Below are 22,641 nucleotides of genomic sequence, written 5' to 3'. Positions count from 1 at the left end.
TTCAAGTGTGTGCATTTTGAGATTTAAACTCCTGGTGTTGAGTAGCATAACCATCAGTTTTTTTGTTAATTGTGCTGTTTACGGCGGTGGGTTTGACGTTTGAGCCTTGCCTAAAAAAGGCACTATGGGGGCAGCAAGAGCCTTGGCCAGTATTCGAAAGCCTAGGGATGACAGGTGCAAGCCATCTCTTGCGAAGCAATGCGACTTGTCGAGCATGTCGTCCCAGGTTGACAGACACTGGCTCCCCTTTGAATGACACCAGGAGCTTAGCCAGTTGTTGAAATTGATCATTTTTTCTTTATACTGAGGTATCATTCTTGGTGAGGGCAGGATGCTACTCAGGGTCAGGGTCATATCAGCCTGGGCTGCATGATCAGAGAGCGCTTACTTGTCTCTTTTCATGTAGTCCAGGGAGGTACATCTCAGGTCATTCACACCAACATGAACAATGACAGAGTCATAATTGTACTTGTTCTGGAGTGACCTGAGTGCTTGTGTTATGTGGTGGATTCTGGGTCCCGACAGGCAGCTAACAGTAACCTTCTGCTTGTCCAGCCTAGTGAGTGGGACATCAGTGTGCCTGACTATAGAGTCACCTATTACTGGTGTGTTAGGTATGTTATTTCGCCTTAAGGGCTGTGATTGTGCGGCACACTGATTTTGTGTTTTATGCATTGTCTTGTTTGTGACGGGAAGTGCAGGTTGTTTGGGTGTCTGCTTTGGAGGTCTCTGATGCTTTTGCAGGTTTTTATTTAGAGCCTCCGAGTATGATTTTGTGTATTTATGTGTATTTTTTGCCAGTGCTGTTTCAGTAGGTCTGTGTGTGGCTGGAGGTGTGGTACAAGTGTTAACCTTCTCCTCTTGACTGTCTGTTCCAGTCTTGGGTGGAGACAGCTTAGCTTCCAGTTTGGCTGTATAATTGCATCTCTCGCATATGTTAGTGTTTTGTGGTAGGAGGAGAGGGTTGTCTGTGTACATGAGGCAGTTGTAACATTGCTTCAAGATACCCAGATTCACCAGCTGGACTGACGAGTGCACCTGAAGCTGCCCTTTGGTCATGCCTAAATAGTAGGGTGAGCTGCTTAGTCGCTTGGTTAGTGAGGGGTGAATAAAGAGCCTTGCTCTGCTAGGCAATCAGTGTCAGGGTATATTAGTGCTTGCTATTAGGTCTGAGCAAGTGCTGGGCTGTAAGATGCTCTTTGAGTGCTTAGGTTGAGAGTTAGACTAGTTTCAAGAGAAAAACTGAAGAGAAGACTTAGTGGAGCCTGGAATAATTTAACAGTAGCTAACTGTCACTGCCCGGTGTGCAAAACCATGCAAACACAGTTTTTATAGTAGGGAAATGAGAGAGATAGAAATTAGCCCAAAATGGCCAATAAACTACTAACTTCTGGGCTGGAACCACTCCTCCAGGGACAGATAGGTTGCTCAAAGCTCCCCTCTCTCACAGGTGAACTGAGAAACTTCCTTCTATCCAAGTAAGGTATGGGGCAACTCAGAAACTTGTATCACGGCCCTGAATTCAGCACTAGCCTGAAAACTGGACTATACTAGCTGAAAAAGACAGGAAACAAGGATTTTTTTTTTTGAAAAGATAAGGCAAAAACAGTAAAAATACACTTAAAACAGCTTTAAACGACTACAAACGATCAGAAATGGCTATTGCACTTTAGTGTGTAGCCTACAACAGTTAAACAAATTATTTAAACAAAATCTTTTTAAAAGTGCAGGCAGTCAAATAATTACAATATGTGAAAAAAACAAGCTTTTAAATCACAATAAACGCTGGAAAATCTGCATTTAGGCAGAAAACAGTTAAGTACAGCAAGAAAGTACAGAAAACTGATACTTAATCACTCCAAAGTCTCTCTTCTAAGCTAGAAGGCTTGTATCAGTTTAAGGCTTTCTAGTGCTACCCAGTAGATTAGTTACAGGAAAGATGAGAAACAAGTGCAGATGTGGTCATTTAAACCAGAGAGTTGAAAGAGACGGACAAACTGTCCAAATGGTCAAGAAACTACAATTTCTGGGCCAAGAACCTCTCCTCTCATGGTAGACAGGCTACCTAGTGCTTACCACTCCCACTAATAAGCTTGAAGGCTTTATTCCAACTCAGAAAGGCTTGTGGGGCTCAGAAGCTTACCAACAGTCCTGGATACAGCAACTCTGTATCTGGACTAGGCTAGTTACAGGAAAGGTGAGAAACAAGCGCAAGTGCGGCTTTTAAACCAGAACGTTGAAAAAGATGGGAAAAAACGGCCCAAACGGCCAATAGCAACAATTTCTGGGCCAGGAACCACTCCTCTTGTGGTAGATAGGCTTACTAATGCTTACCACTCCCACTGATAAGCTAGAAGGCTTCTCTCCAACACAGAAAGGCTTGGGGGTCTCAGAAGCTTAGAAAGAGTCCTGGATACAGCAAATCTGTACCTGGACTAGACTAGTTACAGGAAAGGCGGGGAACAAGTACAAACACAGGCTTTTAAGCCAGAAAGTTGAAAGAGATGGACAACTACCCAAATGGCCAAATAAACTACAATTTCTGGGCCAAAACTCACTCTTCCCATGGAGGATAGGCTACCTAGTGCTTACCACTCCCACTGATAAGCTAGAAGGTTTCCCTCCAACAAAGAAACGATTGAGGGCTCAGAAGCTTATTAACAATCCTGGATACACCAACTCTGTAACCAGACTAGGCTAGTTATAGGAAAGGCGGGAAACAGGCACAAGTGTGGCTTTCAAACCAGAAAGTTGAAAGAGATGGAAAAAAACTGCTCAAATAGCCAATAGCTACAATTTCTTGGTCAGGGACCATTCCTCTTGTGGTAGATAGGCTACCTGATGCTTACCACTCCCACTGATAAGCTAGAAGGCTTCCCTCCAACACGCAAAGGCTTGGGGGCTCAGAAGCTTAAAAAGAGTCCTGGATACAGCAAATCTGTACCTGGACTAGACTAGTAACAGGAAAGGCAGGAAACAAGCGCAAACACAGACTTTTAAATCAGAAGGTTGAAAGAGATGGAAAAGCTTCCCAAACGGCCAATACACTATAATTTCTGGGCCAGAAACCACTCCTCCTGTGGTAGATAGGTTATCTAGTGCTTACCACTCCCACTGATAAGCTAGAAGGCTTCTCTCCAACACAGAAGGGCTTGGGGGGCTCAGAAGCTTACCAACAGTCCTGGATACAGCAAATCTGTACCTGGACTACACTAGTTATAGGAAAGGCAGGGACCAAACGCAAAACGGGCTTTTAACCAGAAAGTAGAAGGAGATGGAAAAACTGTCCAAATGGCCAAAGAACTGCAATTTCAGGGCCAAAACCCACTCTTCCCATGGTAGATAGGCTACCTAGTGCTTACCACTCCCACTGATAAGCTAGAAAGCTTCCCTCCAACACAGAAAGGCTTGGGGGGCTCAGAAGCTTAATAACAGTCCTGGATACAGCAAGTCTGTATTTGGACTTGACTAGTTACAGGAAAGGCAGGAAAAAAGCAAGCAGCTAAAGCAGCAGTAAATACAATTCAAATTGTAGTGCAGGCCAGCACACCCGAGTGTGTAGCAACACTACAGCAAATACAGTTCAAATAAATGCAATTAAATTAACAAATGACTAAAAAACAAGTGCAGAAGGCAATAAATTAGAAGGCTACAAACAAGCAGTAATAAGTGCAGAGTAAGAGCGACTGAACAGATAACAGCATGCAGAAGAGCAACTGAGACAGTTACAGTAAGAGCAGATGAATAATATATATACATATATATATATATATATATATATATATATATATTTTTTTTTTTTTTTTTGAGGGAGGGAACAGAGCAGGATTAAGAGGCTACAGGGGTTGTCCTTCCCAAATGCTCTCTCTGTACACAGTAGGAGTGCCTGAAATCAGAATATGATCTCACTGCAATCAGTTGAGTGAGCAAATAAGATGAGCCCAGAAGGAGTTGTATCCAAATACAAATCTGCAAGAGGAGTGGGCAATTTCAAAGTCACCAACATTAACACCAAAACAAGAACAGGGAGGATGGGTGGAGAACTAACTGTAGAGAGACAGCCACAACTTCAGTTGAGTTAATATTCAGTGAAAAACACAAATAAATAAATTAAATACAGTACTATATATAAAAGAGCAGATAAAAGTGTACTTAAATTCACTTATACATCCAGCTGATTTCAGGTAGATGTCAGCCGGCCAGAGCTCTGATATTAAGACATGTATTAGTGAAGTTGTTAGTTAGGTTTAGAACAAGAGCACAGCCAATGAGATGTGAGGTATTTTTTGAGTTATCTTTTAAATAGGGGTAGTGAGGTTTCCTTGGTAACGGTAGTAGGGAGTAGATTCCAGATTTTACTGGTTGAGTTGGCAAATATAGCATCGCCTGCAGAGTTGTTGGATTTTTGGGTCAGTATCAATAGTTTATCAGCACATATCATAATGTCATAAGCCACATGTTATAAGCCATCATATTAATATTAATCATAATTTTAACTGTTTTGCACAATATATTCTGCTGAGGTGGTGTACCTAAGTATCCATGTACTGAATGTCCACTTGTGGTATAATTAGTTAAAGCTGTTCATTCAGTATTTAGCATGAGTTCATACCTTGCATTTGAATGAAAATGTATGATATTATTTTTATATTATGCAATTTATTCTAATAGTGAGATTTAATAAACTCTGTGTAGGCTTTGCGAGAAGCCTACATGGAGTTTGCGTTTTTACACAGTGAGAAGCAACACTATTTACATATTCATGCCGCACACAATATTTAAATGTAAATAAGTGCAGTTTTGTGGCTAGCAACACTGTTGCCGACCAGGAAACCATGTAAAGTAACACAGATAGCAGCAGACATGTAAACCTGTTTACCTATGGAAAAAATAGGCCTACGGGATTGCGCAGAATGCCACAGTGATTTCAAGGGTTAATAATATAGTAATGTATATAGTCCAAACAAATTACAGGACAGTGTATACAGTGCAGAATATTGAGGAATCCCATTTCAGGCATTCTGAACAAATGTTATGTAAATGATCCGTAACAGTAGATAGACTGCGATTTAAAATAACCAGTCAGAGAAAGTGTGCGTATTGAATAGGGACACACAGATGAATTGTGGAAATCAACACAGGGAAAGATGACAGGGGAACATCTTAATGTACAGCAGATGAGAGCATGTAAATGGAAGACAGCTGCACCAAGAACACCAACCACATATTGACATGGTACAGTACGGACTGCACAGTGAAAATGTATATTATGTGACTGTCAGACAAGGTGACATAACAATGGAGATGTCTTTGTAATATAAGCATCCTGACATAAACAATGGAGAGGACATCTATCAGGGTTGTTATGTACAATTGGGGTTAGGTGCATATTGTGAAGCTGTGCAAACTGAATTGCCTGATTATGACTGTAATGTCAGCAGAAATCTCCAAGTGGGACACAGTTACAGGTTCATGGACAACAGTATACACAATCATGAACAATATCAGAATAATATCACCAGTAATACCATGTCTCTGACATAGCATATGCTATTCCAAGTTATCATAGATGATTCTGCATGAACACACTTGTACAACTATTATGACATGTCAGCAATCTAAGAAGGTAATCAAGCACACCATCCTGACAATGTAACATCTGCTGGAGGTGTTAGGAGGGACACTGTTATACCTGTATTTGACATTGTGATATAGCTAGGCTAGTTGATTGGTGTGCATAGCATATATATGACCCAATCCACACTGTTATGAATGTAACCCATGCCATCAATGTTGTAAACCAGCTATGTATGTACTATGTGTGTTTCAGTAGAACAGGTATCACAAATGTAGCTGATATAACACCTTGATTGGGGTTCTACACCATCAGACAATGTTTTTACAACAGAAAGAATACCTAGGTATGGCAAATAAGTTGTGTGAGAGCTCACTGTGGCAAAGGTGGTAGACGTCCATTACACATCACTGGAAGATGTGTTGGAAGGTACATGAAAAAGGGTGCATTGTACTCAGTTATTGGTTTGATGAAGGCTGTGAACTATGGAAGTATTATGGCCTTTGATGTGGACATCCTGCACATACTCAAGAGTTGTGTCACATACAAGGGAGTAATCACTACTGTGGGCATATGCTGGTGAATATTCCACATACCGTCTACCCCAGGACACAGGTCACATACCACTTGGTCTGCTCATTGGGGTGTGATGTCTACATTATCACTGGGTTATGTGTTTGTTTTCATAACATAAATCCCCCCCCATGTTTTTGTTTCATCTCATGCATTGTTCTGGCTGTGGCAGCGATCTTTGGTGTGTATTGATACTGTCTGTATTATATTAATATCACAGTTGGAGTGAATGATTACCCACAATCTGTAGTCCCTTCAGACAGATGTTTGGATACAGGATGTGTATGGCATTCTTGTTGTCCATGACTTAAATAATGAACAGGAAAGGGGCTAAAAGACAACCCTGATGTACGGGCCTGATCACTGGACTTGAGATACAGATCACTTCACACATTTCAACAGATTTAGATGCCACATATGTGCTCCAGTGGTCTACCCACTTGGTGATATAGGTATTTATAGCCACTACTGACCGGGATGAGTTAGTACAGCAGTGTGGATTTGTGTCAAATGCCTTGGCCTGCTCAAGATACACAGGATGATAGTATTGTCATCATGCCTTGATGACCTTCTTGAGGATATCTAACAGATGTAACAGACATAGATGTAGCATCAACAACTCACACATGTCTTTAGCACTCAGCTGGGATATTACCAGTATTCATTTAGAAAAGGTCCGTGATTACATGTTGCTCTACCTCACAAATGAGGATAGCCAGGATGTGTCAATAAATACATACATCAGGTGCTGTTCCCACCCCCACTCGGATGGATGCATTTTTATGTACACCCTTCTATATGAACATATTCTGTCTGGAGGGTGTGTTGAAGTATGGATCCAACAGTGGCAGGTAGGTATATGTTCTGAGTCAATCTATAGGTGATCTGTTATGTTGTCACAGCCCACTGATTCTGTGTAATAGGCCTAGATGAAGGTAAGACAGTGCCTACTGCCTATCTTAATCTGGCCAAGGGTTTTGACACAATCTCCCACTCAGGTACCATTGAGAAAATCTCCCAGATGGGGACTAACCCTTATGTCAGTAGATGGTTACCCGAATGGCTCACTGACAAAACACACACTATGAAAGTTGGGGAATCAACCTCTACCAGTAGAGCTCTCACTAATGGCATACCCCAAACATCTGTGCTGGGCCATTTACTGTTTGGAATCTATGCCTCACCAGTCCAGGCTAATGTATACAGCCTTTGGCATTCCAAGTTTATGATTATTGCATATTGAGTGCAATCACTTAGTCCACCAATAATGTTAACATATTACATGAGAGGCTAACACAGAAAATGTTTGGTGCCAAAGCCTCATGGTCTACAAAGAAATACAAAAATGTGTCATAATTTTTGCCTTTTGCAAACTGTAATTCCCCTCTATTTACAGCACTGACAACACCCCCCATGCTCAAACCCAGTGTTGCAAGACCTGCAAACACACATAGATAGAAATCTGAACTTCAACCAGCAAGTTTCCACAGTGGTGTGGAAAGGCTATACCGTGCAACTCATAAGTCAAGCCATCATATCCAGATCTGAGGATGTTATAACAGCACTGTACTCAACCCTCATCAGAACACTAATAAAGTATAATGCTCCCTTTTGCATGTACCTCACCAGACACCTGCAGCAGCTGGACAGACCATAGGGGTTCCTCACCAAGAAAATACAGGGCCTACAAACTATGTCATGATATATGTGGATAGACTGAAAGTGTTTTCACTGTGATCTGTATCATATAGGATGAGGTGACTTGTGCCTGGCCTACTGGACAGTCTCTGAACCTGCCCTGATGGAAATACTGCAGCTCAGCAAATCAGCTATTGCTGATGATATCAGCAGAGTATGGTGACAGGAATATGGTAATAGCAGCATACTACGTGCTGATATAAAGTGCTGTCTCAAATGTTAAGCAAGTACATAAATACATACATACACACCCCAACTGACTGCAGAACCCCTACCTTCCTAAGTACATGGAGTTGAGAACTCTGTATTTAATGCAAGTGCCACAGCACAAGTCTGACTTGGAGAGTGTCAGACAACACTTTATAGGTGATGATATTAGCAGTGTCTGGTGAGAAGAACATGGTAATAACAGTGTCCCACATCCTGGTGTAAAATGCTCTTTCTAATGTCAACCAAGTGTGCGCGCACACACACACACACACACACACACACACACACACACACACACACATGCCAGTTGACTGAAGTGAGAACAGAACCCCTACCTAAGTACACCATCTAGAGAAATCAGTATTTTACACAAGCACCAAGGCAAATGTTTTACTTTTACAAGGCTGCAGGACAACTTGTAGTGGATGACATCAGCAGTGGATGTTGGAAAGAAGATGTTAGGAAGCTTGCATGAAATGGATATGTAGGCATGTGCAAGTGTCAAAATATTGGCAATCCATGGGATTGGAGTGGTAATTGCAGAACGCACAATTATACTTTTCTGACTAGACAGATGCACACACTCACACACACACACACACACACACATACACACACACACACACACACACACACACACACACACACACACACACACACACACACACACACACACACAAAAACAGTTGACTGCAGTGATAACAGAATCACTACTTATCTAAATGAACCAACTAGAGAACACAATACTTTACACAAGTGCCATGGCACATGTCTAACTTTTACTAGGTTACAGGACAAATTCTAGTGGATGACATCAGCAATGGATGTTTGGAGAGAAGATCTTGGCAGGCCTGCATGAAATGGATAGCTAGCTATGTCCAACTGTCAATATATTAAAGTTCTGCATGTTAAAAGATTGATGAGTGTGCAACGTGTAGCATTTAGTGGTTGTGTTTCCAACTGTGCAGGTATACTTTAAGAGACAGCTTTACAACCTATATGCAAACAGATTCCACATTACTACAAGTACCAGAAAATCTGAATGTGTATTGACATTATAAAGATGCAGGTGGTATATAACACAACATTTACTATTTATTTCTGTAGTGTAGTAGATATATTTGTGAACAAGTACCATGAAACCAATGTTGCAGTGCATGGGGGAAGGCAACAGATGGCTGCATTGTAAATATGTGTTATTTTCTTCATTTTGTTTGTGTTTCCCCATGTAGTTTCATGGCTTGAACACTAAATGGGCAGTAGACAAAAGTAATCCATGCTATTGTCCACTTTACATAGCACACCACCAAGCAGTGGGTTAGCACAATGGATGGCAAAGTGTTTGTGCATGTGAGATATGCATTTCTACTGCTTTCCCTGTTTGTGTGTAGTTAAGTGGTTTGCAAATGCGAGCCTCATTGCTAAAATTACAAGATTTCTCAGTATTGAGTGTATAAAACACACTTGGTACTTAGCTGACTCTGTCGTAGCAGGTGTAAATTAATTGAAACATTTATTTTGGAGCCAAGATGATATACAGTTTGAATCTAGGTGTATGCAATACTTTTAAATATGGAATGATAATGCAATGAAATAATTATTGATACTACATTCGCCATGTGTTAGTGTGTGTTGATGTAGTGCAGCTTGTTTAAGCAACATTGCACAGAGGTAAACGCACCATTGGTGCATGCTGCCAAATTCTGCTCAAACAAAGATGCCAAAAAGTGAAGGGCTTTATTGTTGGTTTTTTTTTTTTTTTGTTACTTATGTGTGTTGTGTGTGATTCTATTTTTGTCCAGATTATGGGTGTTAAAATGGGATAGAAAGAAAATTGGTGAAATGGAGGCAAGCAAGGGGAAGAACAAAGGGAACACAGTATAGAAATGTGTAGAAGGGAGGTAGAAAAGAACCATATCTATCCATTTCTTCAACAGTCTAAAATGAAAATATGTAAGAATATCAGCTGAATTTGGGCTGTCACCGCCACAAAGTGGGGGTGACAACAACACAATCATGTTGTATAGCCAGTTGGACCAAATCAAGTGTGTCAAGAAAACATGTGTGTGAAGTGAAAAACTATGAATGGGACAGTATTTTTTCTGTGGGACAGGTACCCATTTTTTTTTTACTTCAGTAAGAGAGGAATGTTGGGCAGGGGACAGTAGTATTTCTGGGCCAGGTAAGTTGGGAAGGAGAAGAAGCAAATGCAAACAAACAGGACAAACAAGACAAGATACAGGGATGATGAGGAACACAAAGGTTTGTGGGATACCATAACTGGGGTGAGGAGGGGACAACACAAGCACATGCCCATCAAACATGGGAATGTCATCACCATCCCCATACTCAGCTGGTTGCTAGAGTGCTTGATGTCTCCTTCTCCTACGGACTATGAGGGAGAGCAGACTCTCCATCCAGCATAGGTGTACACCAATGATGCTGTACAAGACCCTGCGCACCAACCCTGACATCTCCTTTGGGTGCTGAAATCTCCACCTCTGCCAGTACTCCCAGAGAGTACCACAGCACCAGCTGCCAGAGTTGTGCAACCTGAGGGCACAGTAGTAGAGGCAGTACTGCTAGGTTGGGTCCAAGATCTGCTAGGCATCGGTGTTGGAGCCAGTGGAGATGGGGGAGGCTGAGTCACTAGGGTTAGCCTACCTCCCTGTGCTGTGGAGCATTTAGGGATATGACATTCTGATGACACATAATAGAAAATAATGAAAAGAGAGATAAAGGTTGGGGTGAGAGAGAAAAAAAGAGATACAATCAGTACTATCATAAGTGACATACAATGCATTATCACACTAAAACAACTATTTTATCTGAAGTGTTATATTTAAGTATAATTCCTAACAACTACAAACTATAAATACAGATTACCCAATGCAATCCTTACAATGTGCAAATATTGCACATATGCTTGGTAAAATTACACAGATTAAAGTTAGCAGCAGGGCATTTATGCCACTTGTGTATAATTTAATTTATGTAATATTATTAAAGGATTACACTATTTTATACTTGTTACTCATGGTATTTAAACCCAGAACATCTGACGACAGTGTTACACTTGACTGCTAAAGTTGGCTTGAGCAACAGACTGATGCATGTATACTTGTTTTACTGTTAGAGGATGCATGCTTACTTTGCTATTACGGAATAGAAAAAGAAAACATTTTTTTTTTATTTTAAAGCTACAATAATACTTTTCTTGTGCTGCATACATACCACTTGCTTTCTGTTTATACTCTTCTATTGTTATTTCATTGAAAGTTAAATGTCCTATATTGTCAAGGACACAGGGGAGTTAGCCTTCTGGGATGACCCACATATTCCTCTGTGGGAGTGCTGGCCACAGGTAGAGGTGACTGGCAATTGCATAAAATTGAATGTTCTGTGGTTATTGAATGTTTGGGCAGTTGTATTCCATCTCTTTCAACTTTCTGGTTTAAAAGCCTGCGTTTGTTCTTTTCCTGCCTTTCCTGTAACTAGTCTAGTCCAGATACAGATTTGCTGTATCCAGGACTGTATGTAAGCTTCTGAGCCTCCCAAGTCTTTCTGTGTTGGAGGGGAGCCTTCTAGCTTATCAGTTGGAGTGGTGAGCACTAGGTACCTTATCTACCACAAGAAGAATGGTTTCTGGCTCAGAATTTGTAGTTTATTGGCCGTTTGAGCAGTTTTTCCATCTCTTTCAACTTTCTGGGTTAAAAGCCCACATTTGCACTTGTATCCCGCATTTCTTATAACTAGTCTAGTCCAGATACAGATTTGCTGTATCCAGGACTGTTTGTAAGCTTCTGAGAGTTGCCAAAGTTTGTTCTTCAATTTTTCCATAAGATCTGCTAGTTCTCTCCTCTTCTGCACCTTTACTAGCTTATTAGTCACTGGGGTTAGCCTATCTCCCTGTGCTGTGAAGTATTAAGGGATTTGACATTCTGATGGCACATAATAGAAATAAAAAAGAGAAATAAAGGTCGGGTTGAGAGGAAAAAAAAAACAGATGCAATGAGTACTATCATATGTGACATACAGTGCATTATCACAATAAAACAACTATTTTATCTGAAGTGTTATATATATAAGTATAACTCCTAACAACTACAAACTATAAATACAGATTACTCAATGCAATATTTGCAATGTGCAAATATTGCACATATGATTGGTACAATTATACAGATTAAAGTTAGCAGCAGGGCATTTAAGCCACTTGTGTATAATTTAATTTATGTAATATTATTAAAGGATTACACTATTTTATACTTGTTATTCATGGTATTTAAACCCAGAACATCTGACTACAGTGTTAGACTTGACTCCTAAGGTTGGCTTGAGCAACAGACTGATGCATGTATACTTGTTTTACTGTTATAGGCTGCATGCTTACTTTGCTTTTACTGAATAGAAAAAGAAAACATTTTTTTCTTGTGCTGCATACATACCACTTGCTTCCCTCAGTCTCTCCAGATGCTCAGCACGGGCATGCTTATTTGCATCTATTTCAGAATTAGCTGTGAAAAGAAAAGAAAAGAAAAGAAGAGCATTATGCATACCAGTCTTGCCTATATTTAGCTTTCTAGGTATTATAAATTCTCATCATTAGCATACTTACACAACTGTGGGATGTTACTAGTTCAGAACTCATCCAACCTCCAGTTGAGTGTATCCCTCTTGCACCTTTTTATGTAATTAAAGTGGTGCCTACATTGTTCTGCAGTGGATTGGATGCCAGTCACACTGGATACAGCCTTGGCCAGACTATTCCAAGCCTCAGACTTGTACTGGGAGTTGGTATAGTCCACTAGGAGTCCAGTAAAGATTTTGGACTCCTGAACATTGCCACCTCTGCACCCAAACTTGGGAACCACCCCCTCTAACACCAGACATGCCTAACCCAAAAGGAGTGCAACAGCAAATAATGATTTTCCACCAGTTCCTGTTATCACATGTACTGATAGTGTGCAAACCCAAGCAACAAAATCAACCACAATTTGCATGATGTTAAGCAGACAGGAACAGTGCCAAACAGAAAGGAAAGGAGAGAAAGAGAGGAAATTTTGGAAATTGGAAGGCTAATCTGACACTTGACATTAGATTGAGGGGTGTTTACTATTGTAACTGTTAGCTGATTTAACTTTGCTGATAAGCACTGGTGGCATAAATTTCATGACCTGACACATGTTTGGTTTGGCTTTATAAACTGTTTTTTTACAGTGTGGGATTCAAACCTATGCATAAAGAACAAACCATTTTCTTCCACAGCAGTGATTTTCCATCTTTGCACAGAAGAAGTGGTTCTCAGACATAGTCATAAATTAAATACAGATAACATATTGAAGTGTTAACCATGTATGTGTGTGATCTAACAAAATCCTTGTTTATACATTAATTTGTGTATGTGTCTTATTTAAGTGTGAAGGCTATCCAAGTCCAGATTGCAGAATTATACTTATAGAAACATAGTAGACAGTATACCTTCAGTCATGCATCTGAACCTTCAAAACATGGTAAAGGTATCTTATCCCTCATACAGATAATTCATATCAGCTCCACTGCTATGCATAATTATTATTTATAATTATATATAAATTGTTATAAAATATTTAATATAATGTGAAAAGGAACAACAGCCAAAATGTTTAGAATTTCCTGTATTAGAACCCGTGACCATGTGTATGGCAGCCCTACACTTACACCTGTTGCCACAGGAATATTGAAATAACACTTGGATATTTTGCTGTTCATTACAACAAACTGAAGTTTCACAACAGTAAACATATGTTGCACGTCTTGTATTAGAATCAAGGACCATCTGTATTACAGCCCTACACTTACACCTGCTGCCACAGGAATAATTCAATGACAGTTCAATATTTCCCTATTCATTATTAACTTCTGTGTGTTATCCACTACACAAACATGTTTAACGTATTTGCGCAGTGCCCAACACACTTGATAGAGTGTACCACTTTGAAATTGTCTACTGTCTGCTTTCTCTCTGCAGGTGTTCTATGGCTGCAGGTGTTGGGGAAGCTTGCTAACCACCTTGCAATGTTGCTTAGAGTCACTGTGCAGTGGAAAGCAAAAATGCAACACTGTATTCTTTTTGACATTTAGAATGTTGATGTTTTGTCTGCAGGTATTCTGTATGCTTCCTGTGTGGGCCAGTAGTCCTGGTTTGCATGAGAGAAGCATCTTCCAAATGAGATAAGCAAAGCTAAACTTGATTTAGCCTTGTGATCAGTATTTACAGGGCATTTATTGTGTTTCTAAATTTTCCATGTTTGCGCTAAGCCACTCACCTTGCAAATACTAGTCATATTTTAAAAAAGGGAAATTAGGAGGAAAGAAAAAAAGAAATCTCTTAAATAAACAATGCAACAAAATTTATGTTGGTAGACATTAAATATTTTTGCACAGTTCTGGATTTGAACTCTCACTCCAATGAATGTTCAAACCACAGTAAGGGTGTTTTATCCTTCTTTGCCACAGAAACAACTTTGCACAGAGAATGAAACTCATTGTGCATACAAGCAACTGCAAGATCATTCACAGTATTAACAAAACATATGACAGCTGTACACTTCTGAGTTGTTTGTGCATGTATTCATTTCAGATGTAGTGCAATGAGTGATCACACAACCATCTATGACTATTGCTTGCAGAATTGCGGCTTCCATCTTATCTGTTTGTGTTTACTGCTCATTCTTCTTCTATTATCTGACCAGTAATCTGAAACATACAGTTTGTAAGGCATTTTGTATCATTGTGCTTTAAATGGGTGAGGATATCAAAAGGCAATAACATACAGTTGTCAACAAATACAGGGGAGGTTGGATGTTACTGATCAGAAACTGTGAAATGTGTGCTGCTTACTTACATTTCAAACCTTGATACAATTACTTCTATACTTTGTAAGTCTAACCTGGCTGACACACCCACTGATGGTAATGGAGTCTGAATTGCTGTTGTGTGTCCATTTTTCTTACCAGTAAAAATTCACAGTTACAATTCAATTAGCAACAAACACTGAGAGGGTGCATGGACTATGTTTACATCTGATACATGGAGCCAAGAATTGGAATTCAGCAATTCTAATGAGTTCACTCCTCATTTGCATCTTCACCATGTTCACAGCCCTGAAACTACACTATAAAAGGGGAACCACATAGTTAGGAAACCTGAAAGTGAGGAGACTTGTTTATTTGGAAACATAGATATTACTTTGGATTTATCTGCACAGAAGACTACTGATCTTGATAAAGTAGGATTGCATTTTTCAGTTATATACTGGATATCCTCACATGTCACTAAGAATAATATATATATATATATATATATATATATATATATATATATATATATATATATATACATACATTAGCAAATGTTACTTTCAGTTTAATGATGGCATCATCATTTTTAAGACATTTTCCTTTCTCAGATGCACATTATTAACTTTCATCACAAGTGCTAATGTTACAATTATCTGCCTCTTTACACTCTTCTATTGTTATTTCAGTGAAATGTAAATGTCCTATATTGTCAAGGACACAGAGGTGTTGGCCTTCTGGGATGACCCACATACTCCTCTGTGGGAGTGCTGGCCACAGGTAGAGGTGACTGGCAACTGCATAAAATCGAATGTTCTGTGGATATTGGCCATTTGGGCAGTTTTTTCCATCTCTTTCAACTTTCTGGTTTAAAAGACAGCATTTGCTCTTGTTTCCCACCTTTCCTATAACTAGTCTAGTCCAGATACAGATTTACTGTATCCAGGACTGCTTTTAAGCTTCTTAGCCCCCCCCCCCAAGCCTTTCTGTGTTTGAGGGAATTCTTCTAGCTTGTCAGTGGGAGCAGTAAGCACTAGCTAGTCTATCTACCACAAGAGGAGTGGTTTCAGGCCCATAAATTGTAGTTTATTGGCCATGTGTGCAGTTTTTTCCATCTCCTTCAATTTTCTGCTATAAAAGCCCACTTTTGCACTTTTCCCACCTTTCCTGTAACTAGTCTAGTCCAGATACAGATTTGCTGTATCCAGGACTGTATGTAAGCTTCTGAGCCCCCCAAGCCTTTCTGTGTTGGAGGGAAGCCCACTGATAAGCTAGAAGTCTTCCCCCAAGCCTTTCTGTGTTGGAAGGAAGCCTTCTAGCTTATCAGTGGGAGTGGTAAGCACTAGGTACCCTATTTTCCACACAAAGAGTGGTTTCTGGCCCAGAAATTGCAGCTTATCAGCCGTTTAGGTAGTTTTTTCCATCTCCTTCAACTTTCTGGTCCAAAAGACCACTTTTCTGTTTTTTCCAGCCTTTCATGTATCTAATAAAAAACGTAAAAAGCACCACAAAGTCCAGTTATTGTCTCACGGAAGGCAAATTCACTAAAGGATTTTAATGAACACGCTGACAAGTACAGACTAAGCACAAAAAATGCTTTCGCCAAACAATTCGGCTTCATCAGAGTCATACAATAAAATCAACATGAACTTTGATATAAATACAGTATCCACGACTACCATTGGATGAAACAAATACCTCCCCCCTACATATAATTAATTAAATGAAATTAATTATCCCATTAAATACTGTTAAAAACTGTTTAAAACACCTTAATAATACTGACTTAATGATACATTTAAACATAAAAAGCTGTCTTTCTAAATAACATTTCTTAAAACACTACCTACCGTACTATTCTACTTAAATATATTTATTAGTTGTTAAACATGTTGTAAAACTAAATATTATAACAATAAATACAAAAACCAAATGAATAATAATAATCTAAAAAATGTCCACATTTACACCCTTGAATAACAAATTTAATCATGTTTAACATTAAATCTGCTGAGATCTAAGTTTTAACAAAGGTTTTATAGAGATGTGGTCATTTAGACCTGAGGGCCTACAGGCATCTAATCTAATTTGCCATTGTGTCTCCAATGCCCCCACCCTGTTAACCACATCTCCACCTTCCCCGCAGTCCATCACATGACCAATGACAAAAAACAAAATTTTTTTAAAATCCATACATTTTGTACTGTGCAGATAAAGTGCATTGTGCAAATCTTTCTTTCTAATTGACCTCAGATGTTCAGCAATCCTATCCCGAAGCCTCCTAATAGTTTTGCCTACATAGTAGGCATCACAGGAGGAACAAGAAGCTAAATACACAAGATTTTTAGTACAACAATTACATTGTCCAGGGCATGGTATGGTGTATTTATACCCTCCAACACAGACATATGAACTTTCGTTCACATACCTACACCACCTACAAAATCCACACTTTTTCATACTGGACCTATAATTTTTTATGTTTTTCTTTTCTAAAATTCCTTTCAAATTCTCTCCTCTACTATATACAACATTAGGTCCTTTACCCAAAATCTTTTTGACCTCATCACTAAAGGAGAGGTTCCATGCTCCCTTCACCGTTTCAATAATTTCAGGTGTCATGTAGTTATATTTCACCACTAAACATACACTCCCTGCTAAATCTGCCTTTACAGCTTCCTGCTCATCTCTTGAAGTCACCCCTCCCAGTAGTATCGAAGCATATTTACCTCCTCTTTCTCTGAGTACATCTCTTTTCACCCTAAGTAAAAGCTTCAGAGGGTAGCCACGGTCAAGAAACATTCCTACAAGTTTAAACATTTCATCCTTGAAAACTACCTCTTGACTAACCAATCTAGAGGTTCTAACCATTTGGGCCTTAATCAGACCCTTACGCTGATGAAAGGGGTGACAACTGTTAAAATGTAACAGAGAGTTGGAATAGTTCTCCTTCCTGTATATGTTACTTGTAAAACCCCCTTCACCTTTACAAATCAATACGTCCAAATAATTAATAAATTCATTGTGCCAATTAAATGTAAATTTCAAGAAATTTGTTGTTTTGCCCAAATAGTCAATAAATTCACTTGCTGATTCCTGGTCCCCCTTCCAAAGAATCAGTATATCGTCTAGAAATCTATTATACATAAGTATTTTCTCCATATATTTACTGGAGGTGAAAATGTGCTCTCTCTCCCAAGTCAATAGCACTGCATTCGCAAACAAGGGGGCACATTTTGCCCCCATGGCAACTCCTAATACCTGTTGGAAAAGGTCACCTTCAAATGCTATAAAATTATTTTTCAATACCACTTCCATTAAATCAAACAAGAAATTGACTTTTTGTCCATTAAATAGCCCACTTTTAACCATTGCTTCATAGAACATTTCTAAACCTTCCTGCTGTGGGATAACTGAAAAAAGGTTCACAACATCAATTGTGAGAAACCCAAATTCACAATCAACATTCCCTACCTCCTTGAACCTTTTTAAACAGTGCCATGAATCCTTGATCACATGTTCAACAGCATTAAACATTGGTTTAAGTGAAATATCGATATACGCTGCTAAGGTTTTGGTTTTAGATCCTCTTGCGGACACAATGGGCCTAAATTCCAGTCTATCAGCCCCTTTATGTACCTTTGGAATACCGAACAGCGTCGGAATTTTCGGGAATTTAACTGTTAAATAGTCATATTCAATTTCGTTTATGGTACCTTGAAAGAGAGCAACATAAAGGAAAACATCAATTTTCAAGTATGCCCTACTAATTTCACTTCTTGACACAACCACATATGTTTCATCTCTATTTAATAGTGCAGATATCTCAGAAATGTAATCAATTTTTGTCATGATTACTATACCCCCTCCCTTGTCGGGCTTCATATATCTGTAATTACCCGATTTTTTTAGGGAGTCTAGTAACTCTCTTTCTTGCATTGATAAATTGTCTTCAAAAACTTGAAAATTATTCAACCTCTCCCTTAACTGTGCTTCTACTAATCTTTCAAATCCTACAACTTCCGGATGAAGCGGGGGCATAAATGCACTTTTCCTTTTAAAAATGTTAACAGATGTAGGGGTATTCACATTTATTGGTTCAACATCCTTACCCCCCCCCATCAAAAAACATTTTTAAATGCATTTGTCTGGTGAACATTTTTAACTCCAACAAAGTTTTAGCTATATCTAGTTTAAACATAGGGACAAATTTAACCCCTTTTGCAAATATTTCAAAATGTTCATCATTAATGGTTAAATCCGTGTAGTTATAAATACAGTAACCTTTTTTCCTATACACTTTAAAATTTGTGCCTTCATTAATAACAATTCCACAATTCTCATAATTCATCTGCACAGTGCAACCTACATCCACAACTTTTTCATACATTTTCTTTCCCATCTGACCACAGTGAAAAGAAAACACATTATTGTCATTGTGTGTGAAACTTCTTTCATCATAATTTTCAAAACTTCCATCAATGTCAAACCCATCATTGTTACTAAAATCACAAACAGTTCCACTACATGTAATTTCATTACAGTTCATTGTTTCATCCACAAAACTTTCCCCACAAATCAATACCTCCCCCTCCTGTTTATTCTTCCACTCCTTTTGTAATTCTCCTGTGCTTCCCCAACATTCATTTCCCTGTTGCGAAGCCTCTCCAATCTTCGAGGCTGATTCTCCATGTCTAAAAAACTGTTTGGACTGTGAACATATTCATTAACACAATTTACATCTTCCTCATTGACCTTATTGCTCACCATTCCATTGTCAGCCCCATATACCCTTTGTTTAGTCCCAGGAGGGTATGCACATTTATTTTTATAGTCCACAATGTCTCTTTCAAGCTTTTTCTCTTTCGTTTCTGAATTCTTTAGAACAAATGCTTCAATGTTAATAATAACTGGACTTTGTGGTGCTTTTTACGTTTTTTATTGGAATCTGCCCTGGTGGGTGTGTTTTCTTTTTGTTACTTTCATGTATCTAGTCTAGTCCAGATACAGATTTGCTGTATCCAGGACAGTATGTAGGTTTCTGAGCCCCCAAGCCTTTCTGTGTTGGAGGGAAGCCTTCTACCTTATTAGTGGAAGTGGTAAGCACTAGGTAGCCTATCTACCACAAGAGGAGTGGTTTCTGGATTATAAATTGTAGTTTATTGGCCATTTGTGCAGTTGTTTCCATCTCCTTCAATTTTCTGGTCTAAAAGCCCACTTTTGCACTTTTCTCACCTTTCCTGCCACTAGTCTAGTCCAGATACAGATTTGCTGTATCCAGTACTGTATGTAAGCTTCTGAGCCCCCCAAGCCTTTCTGTCTTGGAGGGAAGCCCATTGATAAGTTAGAAGGCTTCCCCCAAGCCTTTCTGTGTTGGAGGGAAGCCTTCTAGCTTATCAATGGGAGTGGTAAGCACTAGGTACCCTATCTACCACAAGAGGAGTGGTTTCTGGCCCAGAATTTGTAGTTTGTTGGCTGTTTGGGCAGTTTTTCCATCTCTTTCAACTTTCTGGTTTAAAAGCCCACATTTGCACTTGTTTCCCACATTTCCTATAACTAGTCTAATCCAGATACAGATGCGCTGTATCCAGGACTGTTTGTAAGCTTCTGAGAGGTGCCAAAGTCTGCTAGTTCTTTCCTCTTCTGCACTTTTACTAGGTTATTAGTCTAGCACTTTACCATACCAGACTTCTTGTAGGAAATATTGTAGCACACAAAAGTGCTACCAGCATTAAACATTCTACAAGGAAACAGCTCCAGTACTTATTGTTAATGCCCACCCCTCCAGGCATGTCTAAAGGTCAGTTCCCTGTGCTTTCTCCTATTAACCTGGTGAACTTGGGCATCCAGAGGCAATGTAGCAACTGCCTCATGTACACCGGCAACCCTCGCCTCTTACCTCCCAACGCTCATACTTGTGAGAGATGCACTTACATATCCAAATTGGAAGCCATGCACTCTCCAGCCAGGACTGGAATAGCTGGTCAAGAGGATAATGCCAACACTTGCACCACACTACATGGAACACATAGCCCTCCAAAACACATTCCAGCAATGCCTTCACATAAAAACACAAACCACACACCCACCTTCGCAGAGGTTCTCAATAACAATCTACCCAAACAGCAGAGACCTCCAAGGCAGAAACGCACTTGACCACCACAACACAACATTAATCATGAGACACATAACTCTCTTAAACAGTGTGCCACTCAACCAAAGCCCCTAAGACAAAACAGCATGCCCAGCACAAAAGTCATATGTGACTCGATAGTGAGGCACACTGATGTTCCTCTCACTAGGTTGAATAAAGAGAAAGTAACAGTCAGCTGCCTGTCAGGAGCCAGGATCTGCCACATAATGCATGCACTCCGTTCCCTCAACAACAGGTACAAATATTACTCTGACATTGTACATGTGCATGTGAATGACCTGAGACATACCTCTCTGGACTACATGAAAATAGACATGGAGGAGCTCTTGGATTATGTAGCCCAGGCAGGTATGACCCTTGCCCTGAGCAGTATCCTACCTTCACCCAGAATGATACCACAGTACAAGCAGATAATTATTGATTTCAACAATTGGCTAAGTTTCTGGTGTCATTCTAAGAGGATCCAGTATCTGTCTGCTTGGGATGACATGATTGACAGACCTCGATGCTTTGCCAGAGATGGTCTGCATCTGTCACCTCTGGGCTTCCAGATACTGGCCAAGGCTCTTGCCACTCCTATAGTGCCTTTTTTTGGTGTTCCAAAGAGCAAATTACCACCATAACACCTACAAACAAATGCAATCTGAGGTCATGCTGCTCAATGCTAGAAGTGTAATTGTCAAATTACACTCACTCAAAGCACTCCTTAAAATGTAGAACATCAACATTTGTGCTGTAACTGAGACCTGATTCAAGGCAGCAGAAAGCACTCCTGCACTACCAGGCTATAACTCATTCCACACCTTTCGACCCCAGAACTTGGGCTGAAGCTCCAAAAGCAGTGGTGTTTCCATATTTGTAAAGGATGTGCACACCTCCAGACTGGTAGCCCAACATAACGCATCAGAGATACTTCAGGTGCAGCTAACATTAGGTAAGACAGCGATTCAGGTCGTAGCCTGTTATAGGTCTCCAACCATGTCCCAAGACTCACACTTCATGCTCCTAAGCACCCTGGACAATATTAGGGTCCAATCTAACATTCTCATACTGGGTGACTTCAACTACCCCTTCATTAAGTGGGAAAACTACTCATGTACCAATGCACTTGCACAACATTTCCTGAAATTCATTAATTCCAATGCCCAGGACCAGCTCATTCTTACCCCTACTAGAGGTAGCAACATCCTTAACTTGGTCATTACTAACATGGGCAACCGCTGCTCTACACCAATAGTCAACTTCTCCCTGGTTAGATCCGACCACAAACTAATCACCTTGGAAATCCACACCCCACCCACCACCACAAAGGTAACCACCATGAAAAACTTCTCCAAAGCTAAGTTTGGGCTCCTAAAAACACAGGTGGTGAACTTCACAGCACCCATGCAAATGGAGAATAGTTGCATGACCACTGAATCATACACCAATGCACTGTACGAACATGTACACAAATGCATGGATGTTGTCATACCCAATAGAGCCAGGACGCTCTCCTCCAAAAAAAAAGGAAGACAATCTGGTGGTCCCCTGCCATAAACAAACTCTATGCCAGAAGGAGGAAACTGATGCGGAATAAGGTAAAGTTTCAA

The sequence above is a fragment of the Protopterus annectens genome, chromosome 3.part0 (genome assembly GCF_019279795.1).
Source record: "Protopterus annectens isolate FY-2018-M chromosome 3.part0, PAN1.0, whole genome shotgun sequence".
NCBI classification, from domain to species: domain Eukaryota; kingdom Metazoa; phylum Chordata; order Ceratodontiformes; family Protopteridae; genus Protopterus; species Protopterus annectens.
The sequence above is the reverse complement of the archived record's forward strand: the minus strand, read 5'-3'. Positions refer to the sequence as shown.